The following is a 12771-nucleotide window of genomic DNA, read 5'->3' as shown; positions in this document are numbered from 1 at the left end:
TACTAGGTTTCGTCGAAGGAAAAAAAAAATTGTTAGAAGCGAAATGCTACCCGAATTACGAGTCATCACTTTAACAAGTGAGTGCATAATTACTTTAATCTTACACATAAATATGAAGTATTTAATATAAATTATGTACTATGTGTGCATATTATCTGTGTTCTTGATATTTATGTTGGATGAACAAAATATAAATGTTTTATTCGATTTAAACTGTATATGTATTCTATACCTATAATTACAAAGTTGGAGATTCGGTATTGCTCAAAGTCTCACCATGGAAGGGACTTATAAGATTTGGAAAGAGAGGAAAGTTGAGTCTAAGATTTATTGGGCCATTCAAGGTTCTTCAAAGGATTGGGAACCAAGCATACAAGCTGGAATTACCGGAAGAACTGGATGGTATTCATAACACTTTCCATGTGTGTTATTTAAGAAAGTGCATGGGAGAAGTTCCTGATATAATTCCACTTTGGGAGTTAAGGATGGGGGATATCTCCAGAAAAGTCCCAACATTTTAGGCAAATTTTTAATAAAGTCCTAAATTTTATTTTTTGAATAAAAAAGTCCTGACATTTTCACCTTTTGAATAAAAAAGCCCAAGAAACCGGCTAATTTATTCACTTTAGCCATTTTTGACCTGTTCAGCAGGTCATGAGACCAAATTGTTAATTTTTCGAAAATAATGAGACTTTTTTGCAGATTTCGTCAAAATTTTTATATAATGTATAAACATATTTTTTACATATCTATATCTATTTTTACGTATTTTTGTACTTTTTATGTTTTTATATGTATATATTTACGTATTTTTATGTATTTTAAATGTATAAACATATTTTTTTAACTTATTTATATGTATTTTTAACCATTTTACATATTTTTTATGTATTTTTATGTGTTATTTTTTATGTATTATGTATTTTTATATATTTTTACGTATTTATGTATTTTTTAAGCTTTTTATATAGATGATTATGTATTTTAGGTGTATAAACGTATTTTTTACGTATTTATATCTATTTTTAAGTATTTTACATATTTTTTATGTATTACGTATTTATGTATTTTTTAAAAGTTTTTTATATAGATGTTTTTGTATATTTATGTATTTTAAATGTATAAACGTATTGTTTTACGTATTTATATGTATTTTTTAAGTATTTTACATATTTTTTGTGTGTTTTTATGTGTTTTTTTATATATTATGTATTTATATATATTTTTGCGTATTTATGTAATTTTTTAGTTTTCTTATATAGATGTTTATGTATTTTTATGTATATTAAATGTTTAATCACGTAAAATTAATACAATTAATCATTTAATATACATAAAAATACATAAACATCTATATATGAAAACTAAAAAAAATACATAACTACGTAAAAATACATATAAATACATAATACATAAAAAAACACATAAAAACACACAAAAAATATGTAAAATACTTAAAAAAATACATATAAATACGTAAAACAATACGTCTATACATTTAAAATACATAAATATAGAAAAACATCTATATAAACACTTAAAAAATACATAAATATGTAATACATAAAAAATATGTAAAATACTTAAAAATAGATATAAATACGTAAAAAATACGTTTATACATTTAAAATACATAAACATCTATATAAAAAACTTTAAAAAGTATATAAATACGTAAAAATACATAGAATTACATATAAATACATAATACATAAAAAACACATAAAAGTACATAAAAAATATGTAAAATGGTTAAAAATACATATAAATAAGTAAAAAAATATGTTTATATATTTAAAATACATAAAAATACGTAAATATATACATATAAAAACATAAAAAATACACAAATACGTAAAAATAGATATAGATATGTAAAAAATATGTTTATACATTATATAAAAATTATGACGAAAGCTGCAAAAAAGTCCCATTATTTTCGAAAAATTAACAATTTGGTCTCATGACCTGCTGAACAGATCAAAAATGGCTAAAGTGAATAAATTAGCCGGTTTCTTGGGCTTTTTTATTCAAAATGTGAAAATGTCAGGACTTTTTTATTCAAAAAATAAAATTTAGGACTTTATTAAAAATTTGCACAAAATATTGGGACTTTTCTAGAGATATCACTTAAGGATGGATGAAAATAAGAGGTTAATCGAAGAGCCTGAAGCAATTGTTGACCGTAAGACAAAGAAGTTGCGACGTAAGATGATCGAATTAGTGCTTCTGCGATGGAAACATACGAATGAGCCTAACCTCATCTGGGAAAAAAAGAGTGACATGATGAGTCGATATCCACATCTGTTTGCTGATGCATGATTCCGGGACGCAATCATCCTAAGAAGGAGAGAATTGTAACGCCCGCGTTTCTGGCTAAGCATTAATGTTATGATGTAATAGTTAAGGTCGACAATTATAACCTATTTTGAAGTAATGAAAATGAATTATTTGAGTATTATGTGATTTATGTGCCTATAACGATGTAATAAAACAATAATAAAAATATGCATCAAAAATAAAAATATATATACCCAATATCTTTAAAGGAAGTCGAAGTAGTCGTGACAAGGATTTCAGAGATATAAGGAACGCTGAAATCCGACTTATAACGAAGAAGTTATGAACCGTCGAAGTTTTGCGACAAAACTGACACGACGTTGTGTATTGTAAAAAGTTATGATTTTTCGTTAGAGAAAGTTATGATTTTTCATTAGAGAAAGTCATAGTATATGTTAAACTGAGAGTGTGCATATAGAGAACGTCCAAATCTGACTTCGTTAGAGAAAGTTGTGATTTTTCTAAGATTTGGCATAGCAGTGTGCAGCCCGGAAATCGAATTTTAGATCGATCGATTTGTAGCCGACACAATCTAAACGAGAATCGAATATCTCGTTAATAGGAGCTCAACGATATAAAGACAGATGAAAACGGTCGTCGGATGACAAAGTTATGAATTTTTAACGGACTGTAAATGTCTAAGCCTGTTAAAATATAACTTTCAAAATAAATTCAAAATTAGCCTACGGAGTCTAAACGAAATTTGTAGATCACGTCCCTACCTACACGTGGATATAAATAATGTCAAAAATGGAGCTCGTATGCGAAAGTTACAGATTTTAGAAGATAATTAACTTTTCAATTTAATATGGAGGTGACACGTGGCGCGATCCCAGCCACTACTTCCTCTCCACGGCTTCGCACCGGATTGCGACACCTGACACTAGTATGCCCCGCGTAGGGTTTGGTACGCCCTGTGTACGTCGGAATTGCGCCCCGCGTAATGCATTTTGTCAGCCTATAAATACTGGCGCAAATCTCTCATTTTTTCACACCATTCTTATCCCACTCTTTCCCAATACCCCCAAACCCTCTCTCCCATTCCCTAGAACTTCCTAAGTGTTAGAGGCGATTCCCGGAGTGCCAGAAGGCTCTGATAAGAAGAGCTTTCGGCTCAGAAGTTCTGCCCACACAGAGCTCGATTCCTCGCTAAACCTCCCTGTAAGTGAGTTATGCTTACCATACTTTAAGTATAACTTATGTTTAAGTTCATTATCGTTATCATGAACCTATAAACAAGATTTATCAGTGGTTCAAAGTCATTATACTTATTGATCTACTTACATGAGAGGTGTCTAGAATGGTCACGTTGGCTTGGTTGTTGGATTGTAGAAAAGTTATATGTTGAAATGGTCCTGCCTCCCAACTGCCCTACCTAGCTGATCCTTAGGCTATGTTTGGCATACTAGCTGTAAAGCTAGCTGTTAGCTGAAAAGCTAGCTGATAGCTGAAAAGATAGCTGTTAAATAAAAAGCTAGCTGATAGCTGAAAAGCTAGCTGATAAAAAATAACGTTTGGTAAAACTAGCTGAAAAACTAGCTGAAGTATATAAAATTACATAAAAGGACATGTAGGAGTATGTGTTTCTATAATTAATTAAGGGTTGTGTTTGGAAAATTTTAAAAAAGCTCCTAAAAAGCTAGTCTAAGTAGTTTTTCAAAAAGCTAGCTTATAAGCTACTTTTTGGCTTACCAAACACGACAACATAAAAAAGCTCAAAAAATAAGCTAGCTTATCAGCTAGCTGTGGCACGCCAAACACAACCTTACTTAATAGATCATGAAGTAGACCTTGAATTAATGATAAATCTAGACTAATAGTTAGTCACAATAAATATTAGACTAAAATATAGTAATAATGATACTAGGTTTCGTCGAAGGAAAAAAAATTTTGTTAGAAGCGAAGCGCTACCCGAATTACGAGTCATCACTTTAATAAGTGAGTGCATAGTTACTTTCATCTTACACATAGATATGAAGTATTTAATATAAATTACGTACTATGTGTTCATATTATCTGTGTTCTTGATATTTATGCTGGATGAACAAAATATAAATGTTTTATTCGATTTAAACTGTATATATGTATTTTATACCTATAATTATGATGGGTAAAGATGGGTAGATGATATATATATATATATATATATATATATATATATATATATATATATATATATATATATATGATGAAATAAATGATGAGAGACCTCAGATTTTAAGCTGATTTAGTCATCTAGCAGAGTATAGATGACGACCATAGACTATTCTAGATAGTCCAGTGGAACGCTGGCAGGCTCACAACCTGTAGGTGTTTTTGAACTACGTGTTCACCAGGTGTACTCCATCCCCCTCATGGTTTCCTTTTTGACATATATTGCTAAGGAATCCTCTAAGCAGTGTTGTCCATCCCGATGATAATCCTTAGGTTAGGTCCGTTAAATTAGATGCTTTATGGACATAAAGTGAGGATAACAGGAATGGGTAATTGGGTTGAATGATTTGATGAAATTAATGAACTTAATTATTGTGTGTTGAAAACCCTATGTGCTCACCAGGATCCCAAGCCCGACCCACTCAGTTTCTTGTATTACAGATAGTGGCAATAAAGCACATGAGTAACGATCTGATGAGAGATATGTGGACTACATGCCATTAGAATAATAGATGTTGTAAGGCATGTACTATTTCCGTTTATGCTTATGTACTGTATTAAGGGGCTGTTTGGCAGGATCTGAATTTTTAAGATCTAAATTTTTAAGAGATCTGAATTTCTAAGAGGGTCTGAAATTTTAAGAGCTGACTGTTTAACATGTTGTTTGGTTGGGACCTCTGAATTGTTGTGCTGAATTATTAAAAAATTTTACCCTTCTATTTTATTTTTTATTGAATTCAATTGTTTGTTTAGAAAATAACCTAATAAATTTCTTAAATATGTATCAAAAAAAAAATATAAACACCATATAAAATCCAAATTTAGCATAAATCAAAATTAAACACAAATCCAAATCAAACATAAATATTTTTAAATCCACAAAATCATACTAAAATCCCAATAAAATCCTACAAATTTAATTTTACCCCAATTGATTCGCAATCTGGTTACGCAAATTATCCATGTATTCATTGCCTTGTGAACCCCATTCCATATCGTGTATGTTTTGTCCATCATTCTCCCCCCCTTGTGCTTGAGCATTGTTCTCCTCGAACGCCATAAATAACTCATCATGAATATCACATTTCCTTATGAAATTGTGGACTGCAAAACAAGAAACGACTATATCTATTTGCACTGAAAAAGGGAAAGGAGCCATTCGCTTTAGGATTGGAAATCTCGCCTTCAAAACATCGTAAGCACGTTCAATAACATTTCTGAGTTGCACATGTGCATAATTGAATTTTTCTTCCTTAGTTAACGCATGTCGTCGTCGATAATCGGCTAACCAATACTTCTTAAGATTAAACACGTGGAAGGTATTGTGAAATTTGTTGAGTTCTTGAGGTTAATTGAGTTTGTAAGCCATCGGGCCAACCCTTTCCAGGATTTCAAAAGGTCCAATGTGACAGGGGTTTAGTTTACCTCGTTTTGCAAATCTAATGACATCTTTTCATGGTGATACCTTGAGTAGGACACGGTCTCTTACTTTGAATTCTAAGGGTTTGCATATCACGTTAGCATAACTTTTCAGCTGATTACGTGTGGCATTTAATCGTTCTCTTTTATGAACGATCTTCTCCGCTGTTTCATGAATGATCTCAGGACAATTAAGTAGGGTATCTCTTGTATGCTTTTATCTAGTTAAGTATCTCCAACTTCTGCCCAACATATCGGAGAATGACATCTATGTCCGTACAAGGCCTCGAATGGAGCGGACTTTATGCTAGTGTGATAACTATGGTTATATGAAAACTCAACTAGTGGTGAGTGAGTATCCCATGAACTACTGAAGTCTATCACCAAAGCATAAGGCATGTATTCCAATGTTTGTATCTTTATTTTACTCTGGCCATGTATCTGTGGATGATACGTAGTACTCATGTCTAGCTTAGTTCCTAGGTACATCTGCAATGATTGCCAAAATATGGAAGTGAATCTGCTATCTCGGTCTGCGATAATAGTTATTGGCACACAATGCATTCTGACTATCTCCTTGAGATAGGTCATGGTAAGTTTCTCCACCTTGTCAATTTCTTTGATGCTAGGAAATGGGCGGACTTGGTCAAACGGTCAACCACTACCCAAATGTGTAACGCCCGCGTTTCCAGGCTAGACATTATTGTTGATGTAATAGTCTAGGTTAACCCTTGTAACTCTTTTTGAAGTATTAATGATGAAATATTTGAATATTATGTGAATTAAGTGATTTACGTGTTTGTTTTCTTAATTATTATAATTTAATGGATTAAGAATAAAATAAGCGTCAAAATTAAAGTGTGAGATAAGCCCAATATCTTTTCTTGAAGATGTAGTGGTTGAAACAAGGATTCCAGAGATATAAAGAATGCCGAAATCCGAGTTATAACGAAGAAGTTATGATCTGTCGAAATTTCGCGACAGAACCGGCACGACGCTGAATGACGTAAAATATGAATTTAAGATAGAGCAAGTCCCGAAGCCCGTGAAAATAAGTACTCCCGAAGCCCCGGTATCATCTCGAGACCCGAAGCAAGTCCCGAAGCCCGAAGATCCCGAGAAGAAAAGAGTTTCCAAGCCGAAGCTCTGCCCGCGAGAAGCCCGGTGTGCGAAGTGATCCCGGTTTCACCGAAGAATACTACTTCTACAGGCCGTAGTGCTGTCCGATCATCTTCTGATCAAGTGAGTGTGTAGTCACTTTCTTCTAATACATAAATACGAAGTATTTACTATGAAATATGTGTTATGTGTTTATATATTGGTGTTGATTTGAAGGGGGTACATAATCTCTTTTAAATGCACGATTTTATACAAGTATCGATTTAACATACTAAGTATATGTGTTATGTGAGTGTATCGATGTTATCTTCTAATCTCATAGATATGATTTATTCTGTATGAAATACGTGTTATGTTTATGTGTCTCATCTTTTATCTGGAATGTGTTTTGAATGAACATACTATACAGGTTTTAAACTATGTATAAAAATGTATATTTTATCTACTAAAATGTTGGGTAGAACATGGGTAGATAGTTGTCTTGTGATAAAAAGATGAGAGGCCTCGATGTTTTTGATTTAGTCATCTAGCGGAGTTTAGATGACGACCACAGACTTTTCTAGACAGTCTTGTGGAACGCTAGCAGGTTCGCCACCTGTAGGTGTTAATGAACTTGGGTGTTCATTCGCTGTACTCCATCCCCCTCATGGTTGCCTTATTTGACTTATATTGCTGAGGAACCCCCGAAGCATGTGTTGTCGCCCCGATGAAATATTCTTAGACTAGGTCCCTTATGTTAGTTGTCTTAGGGACGTAAAGTGAGAATAACGGGAATGGGTAATCGGGTTATTGTTGGTTGGTGGAATTAAATATAATTATTTATTGTGGGTTGAAAACCCTATATGCTCACCAGGCTCCCAAGCCTGACCCACTCAGTTTTCTTTGTATTACAGGTAGTGACGCCAGAGCATAAGTTGGATGACTTGTCAAGTTATTTTTGGATTATAGACCTGTTGTTTTATATAACTGTTGTAAGGTCTGTATTGTAATGTTTATGCTTTTGGTCTGTTTATCGGAACATGACATCCCGAGTTTTGTTATATAATGAAAATACATTTCTTTATGAAATGCTTTGGTAAATCTTATTTTATCATATTTCGTTTTGGGAACAAATTCCACAACTCTTTTAATCAAAGGATTACTCTGAAATTATTTTAAAAGCATAAATTAAACTGGTCTTTTATGGCCGTGATTTTGGAGATGTCACAGTTGGTATCAAAGCATTAGTTTAAGCGAACTAGGAATTTGTAGGATTTCTAGACTTAAACTTAGAATGCTAAGTGAAATTGTGAGATGTGTGTCTGTTATATTTTAGACACGAGCACTAGTTTATTTTAGGAAAATTGCCTAAAATGCTTTTATGTGCTAAATGTTATATGTTTGCCATATATGATATTATTTGTTCGGATCTATGGTCTGTTGCCGACCGGATCTAGAAACCTTATGTGTGTAGGATTCTAAGCGTACGTCTACGATATTAGAACTAGCATGTAAACGTTTCGGAGTGATAAGGATGATTTGAATATTTATCGTGAATGAGGATCTAATTTCACCTTATTCGGTGTATAGATCAAAAATGGTGAGAACGAGGAGTGGAGTTGGAAATGCTGATGAAAACAGGAATCAAATACCAGTGATTGAGCAAATACCTGTTGTAGCAGCAGCACCTGAGCCAATGACAATGGCTGGTGTACAAATGATGATTCAAACAATGTTGGATCGTCAGATGGAGGAGACTTGGCGGTTGCTTCAATAGAATCGTGAAGAACTGTCAATTCAAGTGGAAGAGCCCGAATTAAATGAAGGGCACTCGGAAGGAGGAAACTTCAGTGGATCTGTTGGTCAAGCCAACCCACCGATAGTTAGGCAAAACAACCAGGATGGAAGGAATGATGGAATGGGGTGCAAGTACAAGGACTTTTTGACTTGCAAACCATCGACCTTCACTGGAAAGGAGGACCCGATCGGAGTCATGGATTGGATATCGGAAATGGGGCTAGCCTTCATGACGTGTGGCTGCAGAGGCAAGTTGCATACCACTTTCGCAGTACGCCAGTTCAGGGGTGGAGCTGTTCGTTGGTGGAACACTTTAGGGAAGAACCTAAGCCCTAATGAGCCACTGCAACTGACATGGGCAGAGTTCTTGGTGCAGTTCAAGCGCAAGTTCTGTTCGGCCCAAAATCTGTTGGAGTTGGAAAACAAGTTTCTGACATTGACGAAAGGTAGCATGTCAGTTGCTGAATATACTAATAACTTCACAGACAAGATGGAGTTTGCTTTGCGCATCGTCCCAGACGAGCTGACTAAAGTTGACCGGTACGCAAAGGGACTTCCATGGGAGTACGCGGTACCAGTACGTCAGGCACCTACTCTAGAGGCAACTATTTGGGCTACCAAGTCTGTTGAGGATATGATCAAGGGAAGAACCGCCAGCAAGGTTGAAGTTGGCGAGAAGAGAAAGTTTGAATGAACTTCAGGTTCCAATAAGAAAAACAAATTTTCGAAGTCTGATTCGAAAAAGTTTGGAGGAAAAGGAGGCGAAGCGAAATGGTGTGAGAAGTGCAAGAAAAAGCACTTTGGGAAATGTAGTGAGGATGTAACCTGCTACAAGTGTGGAAAAATTGGGCATTTTGCCAATGAGTGTCCGTCCAACAAAAGGATGTGTTTTGGTTGTAATGAAGAGGGGCACATTTTGAAAGACTGTCTAAAGAAGAAGGAGGCAGCTAAGCCCAACATTTCACCAAAGCCGAAGGCGAGAGCCTTTCAGATGACACTGGAAGTTGCGAAGGATGAAGCTGATGTCGCTTCAGGTACCTTTCTCGTAAACGAATTGCCTGCCCAAATCTTATTTGATTCTGGAGCCAACTACTCCTTTATTTCGCATGAATTTGGTAGAAAACTAGCTTTGCCTGTCGATAGACTAGATAATGCTTTATTTGTCGAAGTTGCTAGTGGCAAGTTTGTACCTGTTAGCCATCGTATGAAAAACATCTTAATCGACCTAAATGGGAATAAGTTTCATGAGGAACTATTACCTATCGAACTTAATGGTTTCGACATCGTGTTGGGAATGGATTGGCTTAGCGCCAATGATGCCGAAATTTTATGCAAGAAGAAGATAGTAAAAGTAAACCCGCCAGGGAAAGAGTCATTTATGGTGTATGGGGACAAACGCAGAGTAAATTCTGGAATCATTTCGCTAATGAAAGCCAGAAAGTGTTTGGCCAAGGGATGTACATCGTATCTAGCATTCGTGATTGATGCTAAGAAGGAAAAGAAGGAGGTGCAGAGTATTCCAGTGGTATGTTATTATCCGGAAGTATTTCCCGAAGATCTTCCTGGATTACCACCTGATAGACAAGTGGAGTTCAGAATAGACTTGTTACCAGGAACCACGCCAATAGCAAAAGCACCGTACTGACTAGCACCGACGGAGATGAAGGAGCTAATGATGCAACTTCAGGAGTTATTGGACAAAGGTTTCATTAGACCTAGTTCATCACCCTGGGGAGCTCCGGTGTTATATGTAAAGAAGAAAGATGGGAGCATGAGAATGTGCATCGATTACAGAGAGCTGAATAAGGCAACGATAAAGAATAGATACCCGTTGCCAAGGATTGATGACCTGTTTGATCAATTGCAAGGTTCAAGTTATATTTCAAAGATCGACCTAAGGTCAGGATATCATCAGCTGAAAGTAAGAGAGCAGGATATCGAGAAAACTGCATTCAGAACACGATATGGACACTACGAGTTTTTGGTTATGTCGTTTGGACTAACCAATGCTCCGACAGCATTCATGGATTTAATGAATCGGGTTTGTAATCCATTCCTTGATAAATCTGTGATATTGTTCATAGACGACATTCTGATTTATTCGAAAAGCCAAGAGGAGCATGGCAGACACTTGCGAGAAGTGTTAGAAGTCTTGAAGAAGGAGAAGCTGTATGCTAAGTTCTCCAAATGTGATTTTTGGATTCGAGAAGTCCAATTCTTGGGTCACGTGGTCAACCAAGAAGGGATAATGGTTGATCCAGCAAAGATTGAGGCTGTAATGAAATGGGAACAACCAAAAAGTCCGACGGAGATCCGAAGCTTTTTAGGATTAGCCGGATATTACCGAAGATTTATCCAAGGCTTTTATTCAATCGCTATTCCATTAACAGCTTTGACCCATAAAGGAGCTACTTATGCTTGGAGTGATAAACATAAGGAAGCATTCGAGTTGCTAAAGAAGAAGCTATGTGAAGCACCGATTCTTTCTCTACCCGACGGAGTTGAAGACTTAGCTGTTTATAGCGATGCGTCTGGTGTTGGATTGGGTTGTGTTTTGACCCAAAGAGAAAAGGTGATAGCATATGCGTCTCGACAGTTGAAGGGGCATGAAAAGAATTACCCGACTCATGATTTGGAGTTGGCAGCGGTAGTTTTTGCTCTGAAAATATGGAGGCATTACCTCTATGGCACGAAGTGCAAACTTTTCACTGATCATAAGAGTCTCCAATATCTCTTTAATCAGAAAGAGTTAAATATGAGGCAACGACGCTGGCTAGAATTACTCAAGGACTACGACTGTGAGATACTTTACCACCCCGGTAAAGCTAATGTTGTTGCTGATGCTCTCAGTCGGAAAGTCAATGTTGAGAGAAAAAGGCCAAGAGCGTTGAGAATAGAAGTTGTCTCGACAATTGTGGAGAGTATAAAGAAAGCTCAAGAAGAAGCTTTAGAGAAGAATGACCGAAAGGAGGAACGTTTGGGTAAAACGTTAGTGTTCGGTATAAACAGTCACAGACTGAAGGTGTTCCAAGATCGGATTTAGGTACCTAAGTCCGGAGGAATTAGAGATCTTCTGATGGAAGAAGCTCACAAAACCATGTACTCGATTCATCCTGGCAGCACTAAAATGTATAGGGACCTGAAACCCTACTACTGGTGGCCGACGATGAAGCTTGATATTGCAAAGTATGTGGCCGAGTGTGTGATCTGTGCAAGAGTTAAGGCACAACATCAGAAACCGTACGGGAGTTTAGAACCTTTTCATGTGCCTATGGGTAAATGGGAGGACATTGCTATGGATTTTGTCACTAAACTGCCCAGAACAAAGAATGGTCACGACATGATTTGGGTGGTCGTTGATCGCTTCACTAAGAGTGCGCACTTCATAGCAGCCAAGGAGAACTGGTCTATGGATAAGCTTGTGAATTCTTACGTGAAGGAAATTGTGAGGCTTCATGGTGTTCCGTTAACGATTGTGTCAGATCGTGACAGCCGTTTCACCTCAAGATTTTGGAGAAGTCTACAAGAGGAATTGGGTACCAAGTTGTGTTTGAGTACAGCTTACCATCCACAGACTGATGGTCAGAGCGAAAGAACGATACAAACACTTGAAGATATGCTGAGAGCATGTACCCTGGAATTCCAAGGTAACTGGGATGAACATTTACCTTTGGTAGAATTCTCCTACAATAATAGTTTCCACTCGAGCATAAAGATGGAACCTTATCAAGCTTTGTACGGACATAAGTGTCGTACGCCGTCTTGTTGGCTTGAGGCTGGGGAAAAGCAGTTTATGGGGCCCGAGATGGTCCATCAAACCGCTGAAAAGTTGAAAATAATTAGAGAAAGAATGTTAGCAGCTCAGGATCGTCAAAAGAGCTATGCTGACAAGAAGCGAAGGCCGATGACTTTTGAAGTTGGAGATTCGGTTTTGCATAAAGTCTCACCGTGGAAGGGACTTAT

The sequence above is a fragment of the Lactuca virosa genome, chromosome 1 (genome assembly GCF_052849685.1).
Source record: "Lactuca virosa cultivar CGN04683 chromosome 1, Lactuca_virosa_CGN04683_v6, whole genome shotgun sequence".
In the NCBI taxonomy this organism is placed as follows: Eukaryota; Viridiplantae; Streptophyta; class Magnoliopsida; order Asterales; family Asteraceae; genus Lactuca; species Lactuca virosa.
The sequence above is the reverse complement of the archived record's forward strand: the minus strand, read 5'-3'. Positions refer to the sequence as shown.